Consider the following 24,882-nt stretch of genomic DNA (forward strand, 5'->3'; position numbering starts at 1 on the left):
GCGGGGAGGCGGGGAGGCGGGGAGGCGGGGAGGCGGGGAGGCGGGGAGGCGGGGAGGCGGGGAGGCGGGGAGGCAGGGAGGCGGGGAGGCTGGGGGCGGGCGGGGGCCGGCGGGAGGGCGGGACCGGACGCGCCTGGAGGGGGCTCGGCGGCCCGCTCTCTAGGGGGGGAGGGGGCTGGTGGCGCGGGGAGCAGTAAGTGAGCCGCACCGCAAACAAGATCTCACACACATACGCGCGCACACACGCGCGCGCACACACTGGGTCTCCAGGCGGCGGCCGTGGCCGCATCCCCGGCAGCAGCTCCGGGCCAAGTGACAGGTAGGAGAAGGCATTTCGGGTCCCGCCCGAGGATGCTCCCGCCCGCCCGGGCCCGCCGGGCATGTTTGCTCCCGGCGGGTGCGTCCCGGACGCGCGCGCGCGCACCCGGATGCCCTGCCGGGGAGCCGGTGCAGGTGCGGGGTGCGAGGCGCCGAGCGCGCGGGAGGCAGGGGTCCTCGCGCCACCCCCTCCTCTATAATCATCGCCCACTGGGTTTCCTCAGACTCGGTGCAGACATTCACCGCTTCTGGCTAGAAATAGCTCGGCCCGACGTGTATATGATTATTTTGGTTGGAAATAGTTGGCACTGTGCAAAGCATGTAAATGTGTATGCATGGGGATCTTCTTACCTCTTCTGGAGAGGTAATAGAAATGATTATTTCCACTTAAAACAACACTGACAGGCCAGCATTCGGTGGGGGGCAGTGTTCCTGCCTCCTAAAGGCATATGAGTGATGGAGATTAAAGGCTGTCTTATTTTCAGAATTTTAAAGTTGCCTTTTCCTTAACTAATTAGACCCTGTTTATATAGTACAGTACTTCTGACTGTAGACTTTATAGGCAGGACAGTATAGAAATACGGAAATACAGAATTCAATTTCCAGTTGTTTCTAAATGTACCTTAATCTAGAATCATAAAACTCTCATAAAGTATCATTTTTCTAGAGAAAATACAAATGTCCATTATATTTTTAAACACTTGCATGTATTTGAGAGATCACTTCCTACTCCTCTTTTTTTTTATACTCTTGTAGTGAGTCTATTGTTATAAACACAGATGTTTTAAGTTTAATTTCGTTCAAACCATTAATGGCAGGTCACTTTTTTTTTTGCCATAAATATGATACATGGTGGTCTATAAGTTAAGTTATGAGTGTGTGGAAATAGATGCTTAATAATTGTTTGGCTGGCAATAATATCATTCAAACATAGCTCTATGATACCTAAAATTGTATTATTGAGTTTCCTCTTTAAAGGGAAATAAGATTCATAGAGTAAACATGACTAGGAAAAGCAACTGGTGAATTTACCTGGGCCATCTACAAAGAGGGTAAGAAAGTGTCTAAGGAACTGTGTTCTTCAGGACAAACTGTGTGTGTGTGTGTGTGTGTGTGTGTGTGTGTGTGTAAAATTTAACTTTATCCTTTTAGTTTTTTCAGGACTCTTGGTTTCAAAAACATGTGGTTGAACTGAGAACCTAATGTTATGTACTCTTCAAACTTCAGTGGCCTAAGTTGTAGAGTCCTCTAGAAGCACAGAAATCCAGCTAGGTAGGGGCGAGTGGTTTAATCTGCCATTATCCATGTTATGTAATCTAGAATGCTGTGTTTTTCATAGGACAGTCTTGCATAGTTTTCAGCTGGTGTTTCAATCTATTATGTCATCTTCATTTTGAACTGTAGAAGTTTAATAAATGATTGCCATCTTGGGAGAACACCTGTTTTCGTAGAAATTTACTTCTTAAGAGCATTTTTTACCGGCATTTTTATATTACGAGACTTGCTGCCAGAGCTAGTAACCCTTTGCATATAACATAGCAGAGCTAAAGGCACCCTCTATTAGATTAATTGTGTTATTACTCAACCATCCGAACTTCGTTTTGATTTAGCTTTGATGATATCACCACCCAGCTTTGAATTAATGGCTGTTGAAAATGCTATTCTACAAGTAACTGTCAAAACAGAATTTCTAAGACTCTGATCACTGGATACACATTTCTATCTGTCGGAATAATTCTACCTTTATTTTACAAATGCACACCCACACAGAAGAGCTTTGTTCTCAAATACTGTCTTCTGAGTTTTATATTTGTGTGCCTAAAAATGTGAATGATATTAAACTGCTTATGTCCCTGGAATCTTGAGGTGGTATGTTTTTGCTTATGAGATAGCGAAAACTGGAGGTTTCAAGAGTGGTAGGGTTACCAAAAAGCTTTTGCAGAAGTGGACGTTTAAAATCTTTAAAATCTGTCACTTTGAGCTATTTCATGTCCAGCAGAGACCTAGCCAGTGCCTTTGACCCTGCTCTTTTGTCTTTCCCAAGAGTGCATCCAACTGTCTTTGCCTTCGTGTGTACTGCTGATTTTGGTAACATGGGCCAGTTATACTTATTAAGAATTGAAATGTGTTTACCTAGTAGTTATTCCAACCCCTTTAAGTTAAAATTGGGGTGAAAGTGACTTTTCTTGCTGCTGTATTTTCCTTAAACGGATCAAACTGGCGTGCTAATTTGTGAACGGATGTGATAGGAGTGAAGTCAGCTTCTGGATTTTGTGTTGCATTTCCATCCTAAAACTTTCAGATGTGGTCAGCAAACTCAAATATCACAATTAAGTAATACGTTTTATGGATTATGTATTTATTTGTTTAGTGTTTATTTTTATTTTTGAGAGAGAGACAGAGTGTGAGTGGGGAGGGGCAGAGAGAGAGGGAGACACAGAATCTGAAGCAGGCTGCAGGCTCTGAGCAAGCTGTCAGTACAGAGCCCGATGCGGGGCTCGAACTCACGAACTGCGAGATCATGACCTGAGCTGAAGTCGGACACTTACCGGCTGAGCCACCCAGGCGCCCCCTCCCGTTTTATGGATTATTTTAAAAAATTGTTAGTAATTAGCTGCTGAGTTTGATTGTTGACGTTTTAAAGTCTTGTATTGAGAATAAATTTTTATCTTTTTGAATCACAGCACTTAATGTAGTCATAGAAAAGAAAGATTATTTCTCATATTCTCCACAAATGCCCTTACTAGTGAACTCAAATATTTTTGGAGAAGCAAAGATATTCTTTGAAACTTAAAATTATTTACCAGATTGCAGCTAAGTTGTCGTCCTTTGTGACCACTTGTAAAGTAGAGATGAAACCGCGTGTTTATTGGCATTCATGACCTAGGCTTTTAATAAACTGGCTATCACAGTAGGTCTTGTCAAACCAAGAACTTCTGCGTTTTATACGCAGAATGAGGTCAAGGACTAATGGAGATGCTTTAATGATCACACTTAGTATTTCATGTCCAGACTGAAGTTTCTAAAATAGGTGATTTTCCCCTTGTAATGTGAACTTGTAGGCCATATTAGTGTCAGCCAAAAAGACCCACCGTCTATTGAGAAATAAATACAGCTTTTCATTGCTGACGGTGGGCAGCAGCGACTTTCTGTGGTTTTGCTGGTGGCGTTCAGGTATTAACTGTGTCTGCAGGGACACTGCTTAGTTTTCATTACTGTCCATTCTGTGTTCTTTGTCTCCCCCGTGGTGTTTAGGAAATACAATAACCTTACATAGGTCTTTCCCCCATTCCTTGTTATTTGTTTTTCTGTGTCATAGTTTCTTTTTTGATAAAGCCTTCCCCTTTCAAGTAGAAATACTTCCTCGAGGTGTAGTATTGTTTGTCTAGTTATACCTTGGAATAATAGAAAGGTCTGGCACATTCAGAGGCTGTGATTCTTTAGCTAACCAAATATAAAAATGGGTGGTTTACTTCTACTCCCCCAGTGGAAGTAGAACTGGGTGATAATGCATTACTGAGTAGGTGAGTGAAAAGTTTGCATTGCCCTCATGGGAATTAAGCCTGCTTTCAAAAAAAAAAAAAGAAATCACCCAGAGTTGCTTTTTATTCTGAAGGCCAATTTCACTTAATTGCAACAACTGCCCCCAAATCCCACTTTGTAAAAGCCTCTGTGGAAGCTCATGCCTTTGGATGCTTTTCATATGCTCAAGGTGTAATCCCAAGTTCATAGAGGAGGTGGAATCACTAAAACCCTACCTTCCAGGTCTTAGCTGGGAGATCCTTCTGTGCAAGAGGATGAATGGTCAGCAGTTTTTATTTTTCTCTGCATGAACTCTATCCACTTTTTCTTTTCTGTTCTTTGAGGAATCAAAATAGTTGAAAGATACATAAATCAAAAGAAAGTTTTTCTCTGAACACCTCTGTAGCCTACTACCTATAAATCCTTCAATGAGAAGGTCGCATACCAAGTGAAGGCCAGATAGCCTTATCTTATCCTGTTGACTGGGAGTCTCCTTCAGGGCTCCTCTCCCATGATCCTTTGGTATGCTGAGGGTTGGGAAATTCTACCTCTAGCTACCACACCACCCTTGGGCCAGGCAAATCACTGCTCTAAGATCCATTGCTCTTAAAGCATTCTTTTCCTCCTGAACAATTAAAGGATGTTTTTGGCTCCCTGACATGGCTGAAGTAGCCATTTCTTTAGAACCAGAGGAAGAGGGTCACTTGAAGTAATTAGTGATAAGCGGCTCATCCAGAGAGAAGAGACCACACAGACCATTAGATTTACACTTGACAGCTTGCGCTCACTTCTAGAACAGGAGTTCTTCTTCTTGGGTCTACCTCGTAATGGTTTCAGGATGGACTTTGGTGGGTCTGTGAGTATAGCTGGCAAATGAATTACATCTTTATTTGCACTTACTTCCAAGTGACAGACTAAGTATTATTGTCGCTCTGAATCTTGATGTTTAATGGGTTGCAAAAAAAGCACATATACTACTAGGTATGTCCAGTTTGTTTTTCTTTAATTATTTCGATAAGGATATTCCAATGTAGTTTCCTTTGCACTTGATTTTTTTAAAGTTTATCTATTTATATTTTTGAGAAACAGAGAGAGTACAAGTGGGGGAGGGGAAGAATGAGAGGGATAGAGCACAGAGCCGACGTGGGACTAGATCCCATGAACTACAAGATCATGACCTGAGCCAAAATCAAAAGTTGGACACTTTATCAACTGAGCCACCCAGGTGCCTCATTTTTTTTAAAAAAAATTTTAATGTTTATTTTATTTTACTTTTTTTTTGAGAGAGAGGCAGAGTGCAAGTGGGGGAAGAGCAGAGAGAGAGGGAGACACAGAATCAAAAGCAGGCTCCAGGTTCTGAGCTGTCAGCACAGAACCCAATGTGGGGCTTGAACTCATAGATCACGAGATTATGACCTGAGCCAAAGCCACCCAGGTACCCTCTTCCTATTTTTTTTTTTTTAAGTTTATTTGTTTTGAGAGACAGTGTGAATGGGGGAGGGTCAGAGAGCCAGGGAGAGGGAGAGAATCCCAAGCAGGCTCCGTGCTGTCAGCACAAGCTTGACACGTGGCTGGATCTCACATATGGTGAGATCATGACTGAGCCAAAACCAAGAGTTGGATGCTTAACCAACTGAGCCACCCATGCAACTGTGCACTTAATTTTATGCGTTTAAAAATATTACGGGTGGCTCAGTCAGTCAAGTGTCCAACTCTTGATTTTGGCTCAGGTCATGATCTCGTGGTTCGTGAGTTCGAGCCTGGCATTGAGGTCCGCACTGACGGTGTGGAGCCTGCTTGTGATTCTCCTTCTCTCTCTTTCTTTCTCTGCCCTTCCCCTTTTCATTCTTCCTCTCTCTCTCTCTCCCCCAAAATAAATAAATACACTTAAAAAATATTATGCTCATAAGGGTCTATACAATTCACTAGATTTTGAGGGTGGGGTCTGTGACCCCACTGAAGGTAAAGGACAACTGCTCTAGAAACACTTCGTCTTAGAGACAGGTGGAGGGTAAGCACGGGGTGGTGGGGGTGGCAGGGGCTGCACACTTTCAGCAGTGTGACGTTGCTAAGACCCTGAGGTGTTGGAATCAGGCAGACCCGAGTTCAAATCTTGACTGTGTTATCTATTAGTGTGTGACCCTGGGCATCTACTCAGTTCCCCCGTCTGTAACACAGGGAGAATGACTCCACAGGACAAAAGTGCCCGGCACTGTACTGTGCACGATACTGGGTGTTGTGTTACTGTTGCTGTTGCTGCTACTGTTATCAGTCCTTCTGATGCTGCTAGGGTTACTGCTCACCCTCTCGTTCTCCTCCTCTGTAGGAGCAGATGTTGGACCTATCCTTACAAAGCAGGCTGAGTCAGTTCCTGTAGAACTTAGGACGCTTGCTCTGCTCTCCCTGCAAGTTACAGAAAGTTCTGGGCACCTTTTGGGGCTGCTGTGAGGTTCTAGATCTTCCTCTGGATTCTCTGTGACTGTGGTTGGACAGGGGCATGTGACATTAATTCAGCCCTAAGTGCCTCAAATTCGGTGACTGTCACTCAGTGAGTCAGATGCTGTCACCAGGTCATCTGTGCCTCCCGCCAGGCTTGTACAAGAGACCATAGTAAGCCATCGAGGCCTGGAAGGAGAGAGGTATCCACGAGAGCAGTTTGGAGGTCGCTGGTGTTAGGAGGCTTGGTGGCTCCTGTTTTCCCACTGGGGCTTCAGTGGGTGCACTCAGTGTCTCCACTTTACATGGTAACAGCAACAGCGGCAACAAAACAACAGACATTTGTTGAGCAATTAAAGTGTGCCCTGTCATTTAATCCTTTTTTGAGTGGTTACTGGTAGTCTCTCCATTTTACACTTGGAGGCTTGGGAAGGTAAAGTGACTTTGTGGGGTTCAGTTTAGAGGTAGGATGCAAACCCAGGGAGACTGATGTTGGAACGCCGACTTCTAACCATTGGGCTGTTATCTGCAGCTGAGGTACATGCTGCCGAAGGATTTGTTGCCATAAAAACCTTTGTGACCTGGGGCGCCTGGGTGGCTTGGTGGGTTAAGCATCTGGCTCTTGATTTTGGCTCAGGTCATGATCTCAAGGTTTGTGAGATCAAGCCCCACATCGGGCTCTGCACTGACAGTGTGGAGCCTGCTTGGGATTCTCTCCCTCTCTCTCTGTCCCTCTCCTGCTTGTGTGCTCTCTCTCTCTCAAAATAAATAAACATGGGGAAACAAAAGCTTTGTGACCATTATTTTAAGTGACTGGGGTGAGGGATGACAGAGAAGCTTCTGGCAACCCTGCTGTAAACATGGCATTGAAATAGGAAGTTGAGCATCACACCACGGGTCTTCATCTAATCCTAGATAGTTTTGTTTCCGCAGGTGCATGGGCCAGAGTCTGAGAGAAGGAGATTACTAACTACTACTCTGGGGTAGCCTAAAAAAGAGTTTTAGATTTCTGCAGGGCCAACTTTTACCCGGTAAGGTCCCTCCTGGTGCCATCCAGGGTGTGGCACACTCTTATTTTTCTGAGGGCCAGGTAAACAATAGGTAGCTGCCTGGGTGTTAGAGACCTTAGGGAGTGGTAGGGGTGTCATGTATCCAGGAGGCCTGTAGTGCCCCTTCCTAGGGAACAGCTGCCATGCAGGGCTGACACGTTTGCGCCAGGTGGGCATGGAAATTCTCTACAATCTTAAGAGAAGCATGAAATCCAGATTTATTTTTAAGTGTGTGATCTCATTTAAAAATGTTTAGAAATGAATTAAAGAAAAACAAGCATGTCAACCCCTGGGGTGGCCAAACAAAACCCACTTGTGGAACGAATTCTGCCCATCAGGTCCCGTTTTGGTCCTTTTGTCAACTGCACTGGGAAACGCTGAGTACTAGAAAGGGTCAGTACTGTACTTTCATCTTTAAGTAAGCATGGCATCTTCTTTATTCATGCGTGGCTTTTTTTCCTGTTAAGTTTCTTACAAAGGTTGCTATGGCCATTGATTTTCAGTGCATATAGATCTTAGATTCTGAATTTCTGCCTGTTTTTCCTCACCCTCATTATTCTAAGACGTTAGCAAATTTACAAAGTTAAGGGAGGCAGGACATGGTTTTCTCTCCGATTACATGGTGCTGCTTTAAAATAAGAATACCTTGGGGTGCCTGGGTGGCTCAGTTTAGTGTCCAACTTTGGCTCAGGTCATGATCTCATGGTTCATGAGTTTGAGCCCCACATTGGGCTCTGTGCTGATAGCTCAGAGCCTGGAGCCTGCTTCAGATTCTTTGTCTCCCTCTCTCTCTTCCCCTCCCCTGCTTGTGCTCTGTGTGTGTGTGTCTCTTTCTCTCAAAAATAAGTAAACGTTAAAAAAATTAAAAAAAATAAAACAAGAACACCGTAAGTGTGGAGAATTAGGTGACTTCATTTATGGGGACATGCAGGTTTTTGTATACGTCACAGTCTCAAACTCAAACCAGTCCCCCACAACCCCCCAGCTATTTGGTGTTTGCTGTACCTGTCCTGGACATACAGAATGTAGATCTGTTTCTGCAGGTTAGCTTTGCAAGGTGCAATCTACTTAACAGCCCTCATTTTCCTTTTGGTTCTTAAATGAGTGATCACAAGTGATCAAATCAGAGTAAAGTCCCTTTGAGATGGATTTCTCCCATATCTGCTGATGCATTATCATTGGGCAAATCACCAAACCCCTTCTAGGATTTCTGTTAATTTTTTATTTTCACTGGTTTTTAAGATGATGAATGTGATGCATTAATATGTACCAATCCAAATGACAATATAGAAACACAGAAACAAAATGTAAAATACTCTTACCCACCTGCACTTATCCCCAAATATGATCATTGGCAACAGCTTAGAGTGCCTGTTTCTTCTCCCTTTTCTGTGCATTTATGTGTGTAAGTATATATTCATCTTTTTATTATTATATAAGTACCATTATTCTGTCTACATTTTTTTGTGACTTGCTTTTGTCCAATTAAGGTATGTCATGAAGCTCTTCCCATGTCACTGTACTGGTTATCTTTTTCCTTCTAACATTACAGAAACTTTGGTAGTGTGGGTACACCATATTTTATTTAACCATTCACCTGTTTTCACTGTTGCACACTGGAAGATTGGAAGATCATTGTACATAGGTCTTTGTGCACAAGTGCAAGATTTTATTGTAGCTAAGTTCCTAGAAATAGAACTAATTGGTCAAAGGGGTATGCATATTTTACATTTTGAGAGAGCAATGCCAAATTGCCTTTAAGAAAGGCCTCCAAGGAATTTCTATCTCATGGAACTTCAAATTATGAACATATCCTCTAACTGAAGCCTGTCTCATGTTGTTACATTGTTTCACTAATTCAGTGGGATTTCATTTATATACCGTGCACCAGGAAATGACTTGAGAAATAGCCTATGTCCTTAAATTTCTTGAAAATGCAATACTTAATCAAAATGAATTCTCAGTTCAGAGGCCGGTTTAAAAACTCCTTAGTAAAAAGATACCTTGCAGACTCTGAATTGAAAATCTGTATTCTGACCAGTTTGATTAGCTGTGAAATTCTAGATTTCTCACACCAGGGACATGTCATAAGTGCCCTTGAATATGTGGTCAGAGAAGTGAGGCACTGGAAAGGCAACAAAGGTTGATTTTGACCTGAGAAAATCAAGTTAATTTCATTGCTAAAAATTCTGTCCAGGCGTATTTATAGCTTTTGACTTTCAAATACTTACTTATTTAAGAATCTCATTTACTTTCTACTTAGAGAATTATAAAGTTCAGAGGTAATGCTATTTTATTGAGATTTATTATTTAACAGATACCTGAAGGTAATTTTGGTAATATTTAGAAATGATATATAGACAAATGATATATATATACATTAGAAACCACTCTTTATTTTCATTTAAAAGAGAGATACTGGGAAAATGCAGAAAATCCAGGTCACCGATTCTCAATTTTTTTCAGAAGTCACAACTTCAACAACTATAGTTGTGACCAATAACACAAAGTGAATTAGTACTTTTTAGAATTTTGTGCCATCCCTTGAAAGACTGACTTGCTTGACCTTAAAGTATCGTGGGATCAGGTTTAGTAATCTTGATCTGGATAAAGTTTAGGAAAGTGAAATATTTCTGTTTTTAAAGATGGCTTTGGTTCTCTCATGTCTCTCCAGATATCCATTTAAAAAAATTTCTGGTTAGGTTGGCAGTGACATTCGGATTCTGATTGTGTGCCTTCTGCATGTTTATTTTTACAGCACGCTGAATTGTAGAAATATGGTAGGATTCATTTATATTTCCTTGGCATCGAAACCTTGCTATTCAAGAAAGTGTGTACTAGGTTTTGCTCATGGAAATGTTGCAATGATTTACAGTTTACAGACAATTTCCTTTGATAATGTCTGTGAGAGCCACAGTGGAGGGCCCCACCTGGTCACTCTTTAACTCTGTGTCATTCAGGGCCTGCCAAGGAACAGATGGCATGTGTAAACTGAGTCCTGCAGAGGGTTTAATAAAGGGACCCTTTGGAAGGTATGGGCAGGTGTAGGGAACACAACCAGGTGGGTGCTGCAAAGGGACTTAGCAACGGTGGGGAGCTGTTCTTGTTCTGATTGAAGGGGAAAGAAGGGCTGTCTGGCATGAGCTGTGTCCTTTCGTAGGGGGACACAGTCGACCTGGAATGTGCCTGCAGGGACACCGTGGGGGAATAAATATGCCTGCCTCACGCTTCCCTTGCCCCCCAAGCTTCTGTCTGGTGCCATCCATTAGCTGAATCCAGTCAGAAACCAAAGGGCACAGGGGAGGAGGCAAGGCTGGAGAAGGATGGCAAATGGGTCTGGGGAGTCAAATGGTGGACTCCACCCACCTGCCATTCCTTAGCAGAGGTATCAGAGGTCAGGCCAGGGTGGAAAGCCCATGGCCTGGTTTGGTGGGCAAAAAAGAGCAAACAGCTACAGTGATTACATTTAAATTGAAGATGGGAGTGTTCTACCATGCCACATGACTAACATCAGTAAGATTTGTGTGGTGGGCCTTAGAGAAACCTTTTTTTTTTTTTTTTTGGTAATTTTTGGTTCATTTGAAATGGATTCTGTTTCTTGGCATATGCATAGAATGGAAAACTTTATGGGTTTATCTGAAGAACCAAAAGTATAGGCTGTAGACAGCTGAGACAGAAGAGATTCATAAAGTCTGTCAATATGGAGTTGGATACGTAACATATAATTCTTTTGCTTTTAATATTTTATGAAAATATTTTACTTAAAATGTCAGGTACCTGGGGGAAGAGACTAGGAGGAAATTAAGGTTATTAGCAGTAATTTCCCTTCAAAGAAGTCAATTTAACTGAATCATTAGCATCACTGAATGGAAACGAACAAGCTTTATTTTTCCATTTGTTCAACATGGCAGTAAGACTCTGAGATTTTGGGCTCATTTATTTCCTCGTTTCCGTGGCCCTGTTGTTTGAAAAGGTAGACTGCTCTGTTTGGTTTGTGTACTTGTTCTGAATGAACAAGCAGTGAAACTTGATTAGAATCATAAAATCTTACTGCTGAAAGGAATATCAGAGTTCATCTCTTCTTACCTCCACATGTTATGGTGTAAGAAAGCAAGGCACTAGCTGTTAGCAGCTACCACTGTGCAAATTCCCTGAGTTGGTGACTCTGGGGAAGTCATGTCACTTTGCCAACCTGAGGGATTGTAGATTAGTTCACTTTTGCTGTTACCTTACACACTCCCGAAGTCCTTGACTGCAAGTGCTTGCTTGTTCAACTTCTACAGTTTTATGTGTTAGAGACAGAGCTTGCTTAACCTCTTGTCCACCACCCAGCTCTTAAAATGGTATTCTCTGGAGGTCTCTTCCTGACTCCTCTTGCTCTGTTTTCTTTCTGTACAACATAACTCATCCACTTCTACCATTTTTACAACCTATTTGCTGATGACTCCTATATCCCTGACCTCTTGTCTGAGCTCCCCTTGTAGCCTGTTGTCTGCTGGATAGCTTAACATTCAAATCCTATGGATACTTTCACATCAGTGTGTCCAAAAGAGAAGTCCTCAACTTCGCTCCAAATCCATGTCTCATCCTGGGTTTTAAATCTTCGTGAAACAAGTCACTGATTTGTGGAGTCTATCTCATGAGTACCTTGCAATTCTGTCTGCTTCTCTCCATTCCTGTGCCTGAGTTTTGTTCTTAACATTCTGTGCATTGATTCTGCCTGTAATTTAAAAAAAAAAAAAATGTAATGTTTATTTTTGAGAGAACTGGCAGCACGGAGCCCGATGTGGGGCTTGAACTAACGAACTGAGAGATCACGACCTGAGCCAAAGTCTGACACTTACCCAGGTGCCCCTATTCTACCTGTAATGTTTTAATCTGCCTCCCTGTTGTTCTCTCATTCATTCCTTATCCTTGTGTTGTGCTGGCTATTAAGTGAGTATCAGGTACTGTAACAGCAAGTGAGTTGCAGCTCTTGCCCTCAGGGCTTTACAGTTTACTGGAGGAGGTGGATAAATAGCTACTTTATAAATTTACATCTCTGCCGCTTTACCCCATTCTCTTTACTCAGCCAAAGTAATTTGCACAAAACAAATCTTTCCATAGTGTTACTTCTGAAATGCTTCAACAGCTCCTTATTGTTTTCAGGACTGAATTCTGTTTCTCTGATTTGCCAAATATAAGCCATCCCCAGCCAGACCGCAACAGTGAAGTTTTAATGCTTTAATTTGCATCACCTGTACTAAGCTACATTAAAATTCTAAGAACACGAGGTCGGTGGCCATAGTGCCTTTGCTGACTTTGCACTCGACCCCCTTCTGCAACTGGCTGAATCCTGCACACCTCCCACAGTTGTCTCCTTCCCTGACTGGATTTCAGCTCCAGGTTGGGTGTCCCCACCTTAGTCCTCCTGTTGAATGGTTTGCCAATTTTAGCCACAGTACGACTTTCTTGGGGGAAAGGAAAAATCTGGCGCATATTGGAAGACTAAATCATCGTCTCTTAAGTGATTGAATAACTAAATGCCATTATCGCAGAGTCTGCAGATTGGGCAAATTAAGGAAGCAGTCTGATGAGTCAGCAGAAGAGGTGCCATGTTACATAAATTGAAACCATCTGCAGACTTACAACGGAGGGAAAACATATTCCCTGATTATTTACACTGGCCTCTGAGAAGTAGCACAGCGATCAGTTTGGAAGGATGATCAGTAGTTTGAAAACTCTACATTCATTAATTTTCCTGGCAGAAGTTCTGATATTGATAGTATCCCAGAACCAGAGGAGACATTTCCCTGAAGATAGCTTATCATTCATTCCTGCTGGGCACACTCTCACATTGTTTTTTCTATGTTATGAGTTCGATTTTAATCAAGTTCTGCTTATTTTTCTTACGGCGTGTTAGATCTCCTAATCAGAGAAGCTTTTTTTTTTTTTTTTCCTACTTGACTAGAAACTCACAGGAAAAATGTATTTATTTAATCAGATTATTTTTATTAAGTGGGACTCTTGGTAATCTAAAATGCTTTGTATTTATTTTCTTGTAGCATTTTATTTTCAAAATGGCCTGTGAACATATCAGTGCCAGACAGAGAGAGAGAGAGAGAGCGAGCAGGAGAGCTATTAATTAATTGAAGGAAAATACGCTGCTGAATATTGTTTTTTTTTTATTTTTTTTAAATTTTTTTTTTAACGTTTTTTTTTTTTTTTAATTTATTTTTGGGACAGAGAGAGACAGAGCATGAACGGGGGAGGGGCAGAGAGAGAGGGAGACACAGAATCGGAAACAGGCTCCAGGCTCTGAGCCATCAGCCCAGAGCCTGACGCGGGGCTCGAACTCACGGACCGCGAGACCGTGACCTGGCTGAAGTCGGACGCTTAACCGACTGCGCCACCCAGGCGCCCCTGAATATTGTTTTTAAGAGAGCATCTTTTGTAGTTCCCAAATCAGGAGGAGCATTTTATTTATGATGTTGGTTTGAATCCTACGATGATAGTGACTGTGATGGTGTTAACCCTGCTGCCCGTCCCACCAAGCTTACGGTGTCAGTTGTGGTTTAGAGGTAGAGTTCCTGGGGTGCCAGGGTGGCTCAGTCAGTTAAGCGTCCGACTTCAGCTCAGGTCACGATCTCCCTGGTCTGTGAGTTTGAGCCCTGCATCGGGCTCTGTGCTGACAGCTCAGATCTAGAGCCTGTTTGGATTCTGTGTCTCCTTCTCTCTGCCCCTCCTCTCTCTCTCTCTCTCTGTCTCTCTCTCTTTCAAAAGTAAATAAGCATTAAAAAAAAGAAAGAGGTATAGGTTCCTTCTTTGTAATTGGCATCTTTTTGATGTAGCAAATTTCTTTTAGCTTTGTGTTGAAAAAGGTGCTGGCGAAGTATGTTAATTATTGGATATATCATCATTCCGATTTGAATGGAGATAACATTTAGAAGGATGGTAGGTTAGCTACTGTAGGTTTCACAACAGCACCATGAAAATACAGATAGGGAATATTTCCTTTCATTTAGCCTTTTTTTGGACCTGTGAGGCCCTCTGAGAACCTTAAGGCTGGCCTCATTCTGTCCATTCTTCATTCCCTTTGAAAGAACTTCAAAGTATCTAGTTAGAAGTTCCTCTCCCCTCTGTCATCAGCAGCATACAGAGATCTCTTGTGCCGCTACCAGAGGGAAAGGAGTGCATTTGGAAGCGCAGATGATTTGGGTGTGAACCTTTGGTGAAAGTGGCCGCCCTTGAAGCCAGCTGTCCTGCACCCTTCTGCTACATGTTAATTTTTATTTCCTCAGCTTGCATTGATAAATGTGGCAAACCAACAGCTTTTACATCAAGATTGATAACCAGGAAGAAGCCACTCGTCGATTAAGAGCAACAATGCGGCTGGAAATGTTGCACTTTTTACCCAACCAAGGCTCTTCCAGGCTTTGTCAGAGAGGTGATGGCATAAATTACCTGAAAGATATACCTCACTGCTGAATAGGGACAGTGGTTTGGAATATCTCAAGAAAAATTCCCGAGAGCAGCTGTTTGATTGCAGAAGGGGTATGATGCAAGGAACAGAGAGCTAGTGAATGAGTGCTTCCTCCCCTCACTCGAGCTGCGAAGACCATCAGAAAGGAGTTGTTACGCATGTGTACACACACATGCATAGTTGGGGACCGTAGGCTCATAGGCCATGCTGTGGACCGGGATGTGTCAAAAGGCACCCTATAAAGAAATGGAGTCAGTTCTTTGATTCTTTTGAGTCATTACAGGGTGGCTTTGTGATTTTTCAGAATGTTGTTATTTCCCAGGATACTTGAAGACCAGGCCCCAAATCCACTGTCCCTTTAGGGCTTAGACAGTGTGCCCTGGGCTTGACAAAGGAATGCAACCCTATTTAATTCTCTGAGTAATTCTGCAGGTTAGGTGTAATTACCACCTTTGAAAACTGAGTGATTAGAGCACTTACTCAAGGTCGCAAGGTTGATCAGTATAGTACAGACACACAGGCTTCCAACTAAGGGCATCCCTACAGCTACATCTGTGGTCAGCCAGCTGTGCAGGACACAGTTCTTCCCTGTTGTCTGATGAACTTGTGGTTCTGATTCAGGGTAGCAGTGTGTCCACTTGAAAATATTCCCCTCCTTGGCCTCCTCTGCAGCCGGGACTGCTTACCCAGTTCTGGCCAGCAAGATATGGATAGACATCTTTGGGTAGACTTTTCCTTCCTGATTTCTTCCTTTCCTTCCTGGCACCTGGACGTGATGCCTAGACTTGCAGATGCCATCTTGTGGTTGTGACAGTGAGCCCAGGAAGTAGGAGTCCAGTTTCCTGATGACTTATTTAAGTGGCTTTACCAGCTCTAATCAACTTACCTGTGAGTTTCTTGTGAATTGAGAAGGATAAGTGACTGATTAAGTCGCTTTGATGGGTATTATAGACTGAATTGTGTCCCTGCACAATTCATACATTGAAGCCCTAACCACTAACTCAGAATGTGACTATATTTGGAGATAAAGGCCTTTAAAGAGATAAGTTTAAAATGAGGCTATTAGGTTGGGACTTAATCCAATCTGACTGGTGTCCGTATAAGAAGAGGCTATTAGGACTCTGGAGAGAAACCAGGGAGGTGTGTGCACACACAGGAAAGGCCAGGTGAGGACACAGTGAGAAAGTGGCTATCTTTACACCAAGGAGAGTTTCCAGAAAACAACTGTGTTAGCACCTTGATTTTGGACTCACAGCCTCCAGAACTATAAGAAAAAACATCTCTGTATTAATTAATTAATTAATTAATCATCGCAAGCAGGCTTCGTGCTGTCAGCAAAGAGCCCCATGCAGGGGTGGTGGGGGGCGGGGGATGGGGTTCCATCTCACAGACTGTGAGACCATGACCTGAGCCAAAATCAAGAGTCAGATGCTCAACCGACTGAGCATCCAGGTGCCCCCAACATTTCTGTTATTTTATTTTATTTTTAATTTTTTAACATTTATTTATTTTTGAGAGAGAGACAGAGACAGAGACAAGAATGTGAGTGAGGGAGGGGCAGAGAGAGAGGGAGACACAGAATCTGAAGCAGGTTCCAGGCTCTGAGCTGCCAGCATAGAGCCTGACATGGGGCTTGAACTCATGAACCATGAGATCATGACCTGAGCCAAAGTCAGACACTTAACCAACTGAGCCACCCAGGTGTCCCCAACGTCTCTGTTATTTAAACCACCCAGTCTGTGGTATCTCATGTGGCAGCCAAAGCCCTTAATACTGGGTGGGGGGGAGGGGTTCTTATACATGCAGCTGAAAGCAATCCTATGAATAGAGTAACCAAAACAAATGGAAGTATACCAGAACAAAATAATTTAGATGATTTATTAGTTCTACTATTTATTTTTTTAATAAATGCTGTCCCCATAGTATTCATGACACTATGTTTACTTTAACTGCCACTGTTCTGTCCCAACACAGCCACGCATGTATGCACATGCACACCCACACGCGCGCGCGTGCACGCGTGGATACACACACACACACACACACACACACTCTGAGCTTCCTTAGACTGAGGTTGCCTGTTTCTGTTTCCTCATTCATAGCACAATATTTGCACATAGCAGGTACCTTTTACTTGTTTGTGGAATAAGGTATTTAAAAGAATGTACAGTTGACCCTTGAACAACATGGGGCTTTAAGGCACCAACTGGCCAAGCAGTCGAAAATTTGCCTGTAATTTTGATTCCCAGGAAACTTTACTAATAGACTACTGTTGATCAGATGCCTTCCTGATAACACAGATCATTAAGATGTAGTTTGTGTGTTAATATATATTATATACTGTATTCTTACAATAAAGTGAGCTAGAGAAGAAAATATGTTATTAAATCATAAGGAAGAGAAAATACATTACAGTCCTATACTGTAGGACTTTTTTTTGAAAAAAAATTTTGAAAAAAAAATGTTTTTTGCAAAAAATTCACACATAAGTGGACCTGCACAATTCAAACTCCTGTTATTCAAGGATCAACTGTACTTGGCAATATTTAGGAAAACAGAATGGTCAGATCAGAATAATGATACAAAACGTGTGCTCTTTTTATCATTTCTAAATAAGAATTTTGGTGTTTGAACACATATTCCTAATTTCAAAAGGTGATTTTTGTCTTAAATTGGTTTAGTTTACAGGGGATTTGTTTCCCTTGAACTTTCCTGTCAATTCATTGGTAGGCAGGGATTTAGATACATCATATATTGCCTTTAGTCTGTTTCTCTTATTTTTTTCTGTATGAGTTTAACATGCTTCTTTAAGGAGTCATAGAGTTGAAACATTTCATGTTAAATGAGCTTAAATCATTTCCCATAATTAGGAACTTGAAGCACTGCCTGATTTGCAATTTGATAAGTAATGTGCGCTTATTGAATTTTGCTGCTATCAATCTAAGTCCTGGGGTTAGTTTTTTAAAACAAAATAAAAATGCTTTTGGTTCTTCTTTCTTTGCTTTTAACCTCTAACTGAGCTTTTAAGTAGTTCAGGAGATACTTTAATTTCTTTTTAGGTAGTTGGTGCTTTTAATATTCTTTTGTGTGAAGAATAAATACTTTTGCACATGAGGCGCAGTATAATGCTTTGCCTGACTTGGTGCTGTTTAGACTGTATAGTACTATTAGTTAAGTCATGCAGAAACTTGACAGCTTAGATATGATATATTTTGTTTAGAATACTCTACCCAGAACCTGACAGAGCTACAGTATTGAATGGGGTCAAGGTAATAACGTGTCTTGACTCCTTTTATATGTGTGTGGAATTTCTGTGACCACATGAATTCATCTGAACTTATTTGAATACACTAATTATGAGTCCTTTGGCTCTTTCAAGCAATCATAACTCATTCGTAATTTTTAAATTAGATTTGTGCAGTAGCTAACACACAGTAGATTCTTAAATGTATCGTAAGATGAATTTGTAAGATGGGGACACTGACCATATGCTGTCATAATACTTCTCTTTATTTCACGGGTTTGTATGTCCTATTTTAGATTTGTATGCATTCTGCTGTTTCTAAAATTGGTAGCTAAGCAATGCATTTTTTAACATTAATTATCAAGTTTGGTCTTACTCTTAAATTTCTTGTGGTTGCATGAGGCAGCACAGTGAGCATCTACCTTGGTGATCCCCACTTTCCTGGGTTCAAATTATATTGATCTTGACTATAACCTTGACATTTAGAAGAGTTGCCTAGACCCTGAAATATAAAGCCCAATGTGATCGTAAATGCCTGTTTCTATAATGTCCTCAATTATGCAACAAAAATAATCCAGAAAAATTGTCAGGATACATGAACATTTTATGTAGGTATTGGCCTTGTATAGCCCAGACTTACCTACAAGAAAGAGTTCATTTTCTGAAGAATCCTTCACCAAACCAAGGGTTAGGTTTACAGTCCTGAGGCTGTGACTCTTTGGTTATTATAATCACAACATCTGGAGGAATCTGTTTCTTCCTTTGAACATAATGGTATGCTTATGCTTTTTTTTTTTTTTTTTTTTTTTTTGCTTTGCTTGGTATTTTTTGGAGGGATGTTATCAAATGTGTCTATCGCATGACTCATTTTATGGTATAAGAGGTTATTTGGATTAAATTGTCATTGCAATTTTTACCCTGTCTGCTTTACTCACTTAGACTATACGACCTTATGAAGAGTCAGGCGAAGCCAACATGACAGAAGAAAAAGTGATTATCTGAAACTCATCTAGATCAAAAAGGATGTATTTTATAGCTTAGGACCTCACATAGAAAATATCTTTGCAGAGTTACTCTCTCAAGTGTGGCGTCAACGTATGGGAAGAAAACCAGCATTTTTCAAGTGCCTAGTAAAGGTTAGGTATTCCACCAGGGGCTTCTGGACGTAACTTATCGGGGAGATGGTTTCACAGAATGGTTGTGCCTGGAGTATTGTGGGGTCCCAGCTTTGTCAGAGTATCCTTGGGCAAGTTCCTGACCTCCTTCTCATTGTCACTTTTTACATGAATCCTTTGAGGTAGGCAGTGATATCCCCATTCTATAGAAAAGAAAACAGGCTCATTGAAGTAAATTTGTTCAGAGCCACATAGCTAGCAAGTTGCAGTGCTTGAATCTGGTGCCAAACCCTGCTTAAGATCCAACTCCCTCTCTCCCATTCCATGTCATCTCCTTTCCAAAGCTGTGTCTCAAACTTCAGTATGGCTACTGAGTTGAATGTTTCAACTAAGTAGGCTGGTCACTTTCATGTTGAATGAGCCAGATTAGAAGTACTGGTTATAAGAAGAAGGCTCGGAAAAGGGAATTGGGAGAAGGGACTTGGAGCTGGTCGTTCCCCTAGCTTGACTAAGTGGCCTTGAGGAAGTCACCTGTCCCACTTACCTCATAAGTGAACTGTTTAGGCTTACAGAACTTTCAGATCAACCCTTTTATCATTGTGAACTATTCCTCTTTGTCTCTGGTAAAACTTCTTATGTTAAAGTCTGTTTGTCTTAATATAGCCAGTTCAGTGGTCTTTTGCTTACTTTTTGAATGCATGGTGTAACTTTTCCCTTTCTTCTGACCTATTTGTGTGTTTCTATTTAAAGTGTTTCTCTCTCTTGGGTGAGTATAGTTGATTCTTGCTTTATTATTATTAATATCATTATCATTATTACTACTATTTTTATCCATTCTGACAGTCTGCCATTTGAATGGAGTGTTTAGTCCATTACGTTAAAAAAATTTTTTTTAACGTTTATTTATTTTTGAGACAGAGGGAGACAGAGCGTGAGTGGGGGAGGGGCAGAGAGAGAGGGAGACACAATCTGAAACAGGCTCCAGGCTCTGAGCTGTCAGCACAGAGACTGATGCGGGGCTCAAACCCACGAACTGTGAGATCATGACCTGAGCCGAAGTCGGATGCTTAAACAACTGAACCACCCAGGGGCCCCTAGTCCATTACGTTTAAAGGAGCTGTTGATATAGTTCTGTATTCTGGAGATAAAGTTTTAAGAGGTATATTACATTTGCATCTTGATTTTCTGTATCTTCTGTTTCTAATTTCTAATTAGAAGTTTCTCTTTCTAATTTAACTTTATGAAAAAAAGTCTTGTATAGGTTGGATGCTTATTAATGTAACTGGTTTGTTGTGTGGGTCACACTTAGTGAGACACAAGCAGAAAGCAGTTTTATTCTTTTCCCACCTTGATGTTGGGTGATATTTTTGGCAGATTCCATAGCTGTTGAGTCATTTTGTTTGAAGTATTGAAACCACCTAATTTTCAAAAATTTGAAAAATGTGTTTATAATATGAATCAAAACTTCCTTTTTCCCATCCAGGGTACAGCTTCTCCCGTTTTCTGTCCTTGAGTCTGACCAGTGGCTTGGTGATCATGAGTGAGGAAGAAAGGTCATTTCTGGTCTAATTCTCCTCTCTGTTCTTCTCTCTATCCAGGGTCTCTGGCTCCTCCATAGTTGGCAGGGGGCAGAAAAAAGGTTTAAGACTGTTTTACTTAGCTGGTGCTGTTTGTTTTCATGGCCAGTTCATCCTCATACACATCCTGATGGGTTTTTGTGGAGGTTCCACACAAGTTCGTTGACACCATGCCATTACTGGATGTGGGCATTGCAGCTCCTGGGTAACCATGGATAATCTTCAGCTCCTATCCTCCACTGGTGTATCACTGGAGCATCTCTGAACCCTTGTCCAGGCTGCCTATTTGGGTGGAGATTTTTTAAGATCACTCAAACCTTACTACAATGTGTAGTATCCATTTGGTCTATAGGAAGACTCACATGTCAGCACCATCAAGCTCTGTAGTGTAGCCCATTTCCCCTTTCATTGAGACTCTGTTGCCTTGCTCTAATATTGAAGGCAGCATCTGCTAGGCTCCTGTGCTCCAGCCTCACACATGGCCCACAGAACAGGCGAGGAGTTTCTGTGCGGAGGCAAGCATTCAGCCAAGGGAGAGAATATCAGCCTCCCTCCTGGCAAGTTGCTCCAGTGTGTAAGGGGTTGTTGTAGGCAGTTGGTCTGAGCTGATGGGGAAGGAAAGGGAACCAACTCTTTGTTTTTGAGAATTCTCTCTGAAGAAGTGTCTTCTCATATGGAGACTCTGGGGGGTGACCTCTGGACTGGTTTGGCGTATGTAGCAAGTTCTGTGGTCACATGAAGGGAAATCCTCACTTATTGTCTTTAGCATTGAGACTTTAGCTGAAAATTTGAAACAGTAAGAGACTTCATCTTCTACTTCTGTTTAAAAGAATTTAGAAATTACTGTCTCTACAGCAGAATGCACAGATAAGTGTTATACTTTCAGTTACATTTATAACTTGTGAACTACCTACCACACTTTATAATCTTCTCCCTTCACAGTAATGAGAAATGCTAAGTATAAAATAAATGCTTAATGAATTTACTCATGGTGATTACAGGATATTGGTCTCTGGGGAAAGTAAGGATGACCAATACAATAAGAGGAATGAGGTTTCTAATCTGTAACACTTTCTGCTAATTTGATTAGCAAATTTGGTCACTTAAATGGAAAAAAATGTAATTTAAAACTATTGTTACCTTTTGGTTTTGTTGATGGTTTCCTTTGCTGTGCGAAAGCTTTTTTGTTTGGTGTAGTCTCAACAGTTTATTTCTGCTTTTCTCCTGGCCTGAGGGGACATATCCATAAATATGTTGCTAAGAGTGATGTTTAACAGATTACTGCCTATGTTTTCTTTCAGGAGTTTTATGGTTTCAGGTCTCGTATTTAAGTCTTTAATCGATTTTGAGTTTATTTTTGTGTATGGTGTGAGAAAGTGGTACAGTTTCATTCTTCTGCATGCAGCTGTCCTGTTTTCTCAGCACCATTTATTGAAAAGACTTGTCTTTTCCCCCATTGTATATTCTTGCCATAGATTAATGTCATAGATTGTCATAGATTAGTTGATCATATATGCGTGGGTTTATTTCTGGGCTCTCTATTTTGATCCATTGATCGACGTGTCTGTTTTTATGCCAGTATATTGTTTTGATTACTACAGATTTGTAGTATATCATGAAATCTGGGATTGTGATACCTCCAGCTTTGTTCTTCTTTCCGAAGATTGCTTTAGCTATTCGAGGTCTTTTGTGGTTCCATACAAATTTTAGGATTATTTTTTCTAGTTCTGTGAAAAATGCTGTTGGTATTTTGATAGGGGTTGCATTGACTCTGTAGATTGCTTTGGGTAGTATGAACATTTTAATGATATTAATTCTTCTAGTCTATGAGCATGATATACCTTTCATTTGTTTGTATCATCTTCAATTTCTTTTATCAATGTCTTGTTGGTCAGGTTGGCCAAGGCAGGTGGAACCTGAAACTGGGTTGAAGGCATCTGTGGTGGAAATCTCTAAACAGTTTAGATCATATATGTGTATTTATATATTTTATATATATATTATATGTACACATCATACATATGTATATGTACTATATGTATAAGTATATATGTGTAGGTGAATGTTTATTTAATGTATATGTATACATACACATAAATGTATGTATTTATAGTTCTGATATAGCTGTCAGAGAAAGCAATGACATATGATGATGTTAACTCAAATATATTTTAAGAGTTGGCAATGAATGAATAGCAGAAATAAAGCAGAAAGATTTGGAACAGGAAACAGGTAATTCTCCTAATTTATGGAGCAGATACAGATAAATATAAAATGTATTTATCAGTCTTTTGGTCAGCTTATCTTGAAGTAGAAAATAATCTCAAAATATTTAATATGCTTTTGTACTAGAGTCTATAGGTGACAGCATGATGATTTTAACGGTATAGATTTAATCCTGATTGGAGTTGATTACCAATATACTTTCAAAATATATTAACATGTATCATTTATTACACAATAATGATTTATCTGAATAAAAAGTTCTAAATAGGTACTGTCTAATGCTTAAAAATAACCTTGGAGCTTATGAAAGTTATGCATGATCAACCTAAAAAGAGAGTAACTGAAAAGCACAAAGAAGGCAGGAAAGTGCTCTTAATCTAATCATAAACAGGTAACCATTAGAGGCCAGAATGAGAAACCCCAGATTGCTTTTGCTTATTGATACATTTTTTTGCCATGACTTAGAAAAATTGGTCTTTTCATAGTAGAACTTCCTTTGATCTATATTTAATTTGCTCACTTTATTTTTCTGTTAAAGACTAATAAGAATTCCCTTTCATGGCAAGACTTTATATGTGGAAAGCTATACCAGGATTGTATCCAATATAATCAGAAATCTGCTAAATATAACTTTCAAACATTATTTGTAGAGTAGAGTTTGATGTAATTTTCTGAGCCTTAGTCAGTTGTTAAGAATTACTTTAAGGTACAGAAAAAGAAATAAGGAAAGTGAGCTGGTGCATAAGAAAAGAGGGATTTTAACATTTAAGACTGTTTTTAGTTCTAGCACTGGAAACTACTTTTGGCAGTTAATTTAATGTGGACCTCAATATTTCATTTTGTAAATGGGGCAGTGCCTGATTGTGGGGTGAAATGCAAGGGGGAATATAAATGCTTTTGGCCTGTTTTGGGGGGTTTGCTTTAAGTAAGATAAGCATTCACGAAGGAGTCCAAATGTGATAGAAAGCTTGGAGTTTTAAGCAAGATATTTAAAAGAAGTTGTGTACAGAGTTATACTTTATTACCAGACACTGTCTTTGTAAAAGTAACTTCATTATCTTTTTTCTTTCATAATGAAGCTTGTCTATTAAAATCATTAGCCTTTGGTGAAAAGTGAATACTTAAAATTTTTTTTAACATTTCTTTATCTTTGGGAGAGAGAAAGAGAGATAGAGAATGCCTGAGTGGGGGAGAGTGGGGGGTGGGCAGAGAGAGGGAGGGAGACAGACCCAAGCAGGCTTGGCATTGTGAACACAGAACCTGATTTGGGGCTCGAACCCAGAAACTGTGAGATCGTGAACTGAGCTGAAATCAACAGTCAGCTGCCCGACTGAGCCATCCACGTGCCCCAGGAGTGAATACTTCAAAAAATAACTTTACAGAAGAAAAACTGAGTGCTATAGAGTTATTTAATTGAGAATACTGTTTTTTTTCTGTGTCAGGGGAAAGTATTGAAAGGGGTTAGCTTAAAAAAAAAAGAGTATGTCCTTTTTTTAAAATTTTATTTCTTAAAAATTTACATCTCAATTAGCTAGCATACAGTGCAACAGTGATTTCAGGAGTAGATTCCTTAATGCGCCTTACCCATTTAGCCTATCCCCCCTCCCACAACCCCTCCAGTAACCCTCTGTTTGTTCTCCATATTTAAGAGTCTTTTATGTTTTGCCCCCCTCCCTGTTTTTATATTATTTTTGTTTCCCTTCCCTTATGTTCATCTGTTTTGTCTCTTAAAGTCCTCATATGAGTGAAGTCATATGATATTTGTCTTTCTCTGACTGACTAATTTCACTTAGCATAATACCCTCCAGTTCCATCCACGTAGTTGCAAATGGCAAGATTTCATTCTTTTTGACTGCTGAGTAATACTCCATTGTATATGTATATACCACATCTTCTTTATCCATTCATCCATTGATGGACATTTGGGCTCATT

General features: G+C 40.7%; 1 protein-coding gene across 1 annotated transcript in view; it reads left to right on the forward strand.

Moving 5' to 3' along the window:
- PLCB4 (phospholipase C beta 4) overlaps positions 1–24,882 on the forward strand; it is a 423,595-nt gene that overhangs the window by 403 nt on the left and 398,310 nt on the right. The window lies entirely within an intron of this gene.

Source organism: Panthera uncia, assembly GCF_023721935.1.
Source record: "Panthera uncia isolate 11264 chromosome A3 unlocalized genomic scaffold, Puncia_PCG_1.0 HiC_scaffold_11, whole genome shotgun sequence".
Taxonomy (NCBI): Eukaryota; Metazoa; Chordata; class Mammalia; order Carnivora; family Felidae; genus Panthera; species Panthera uncia.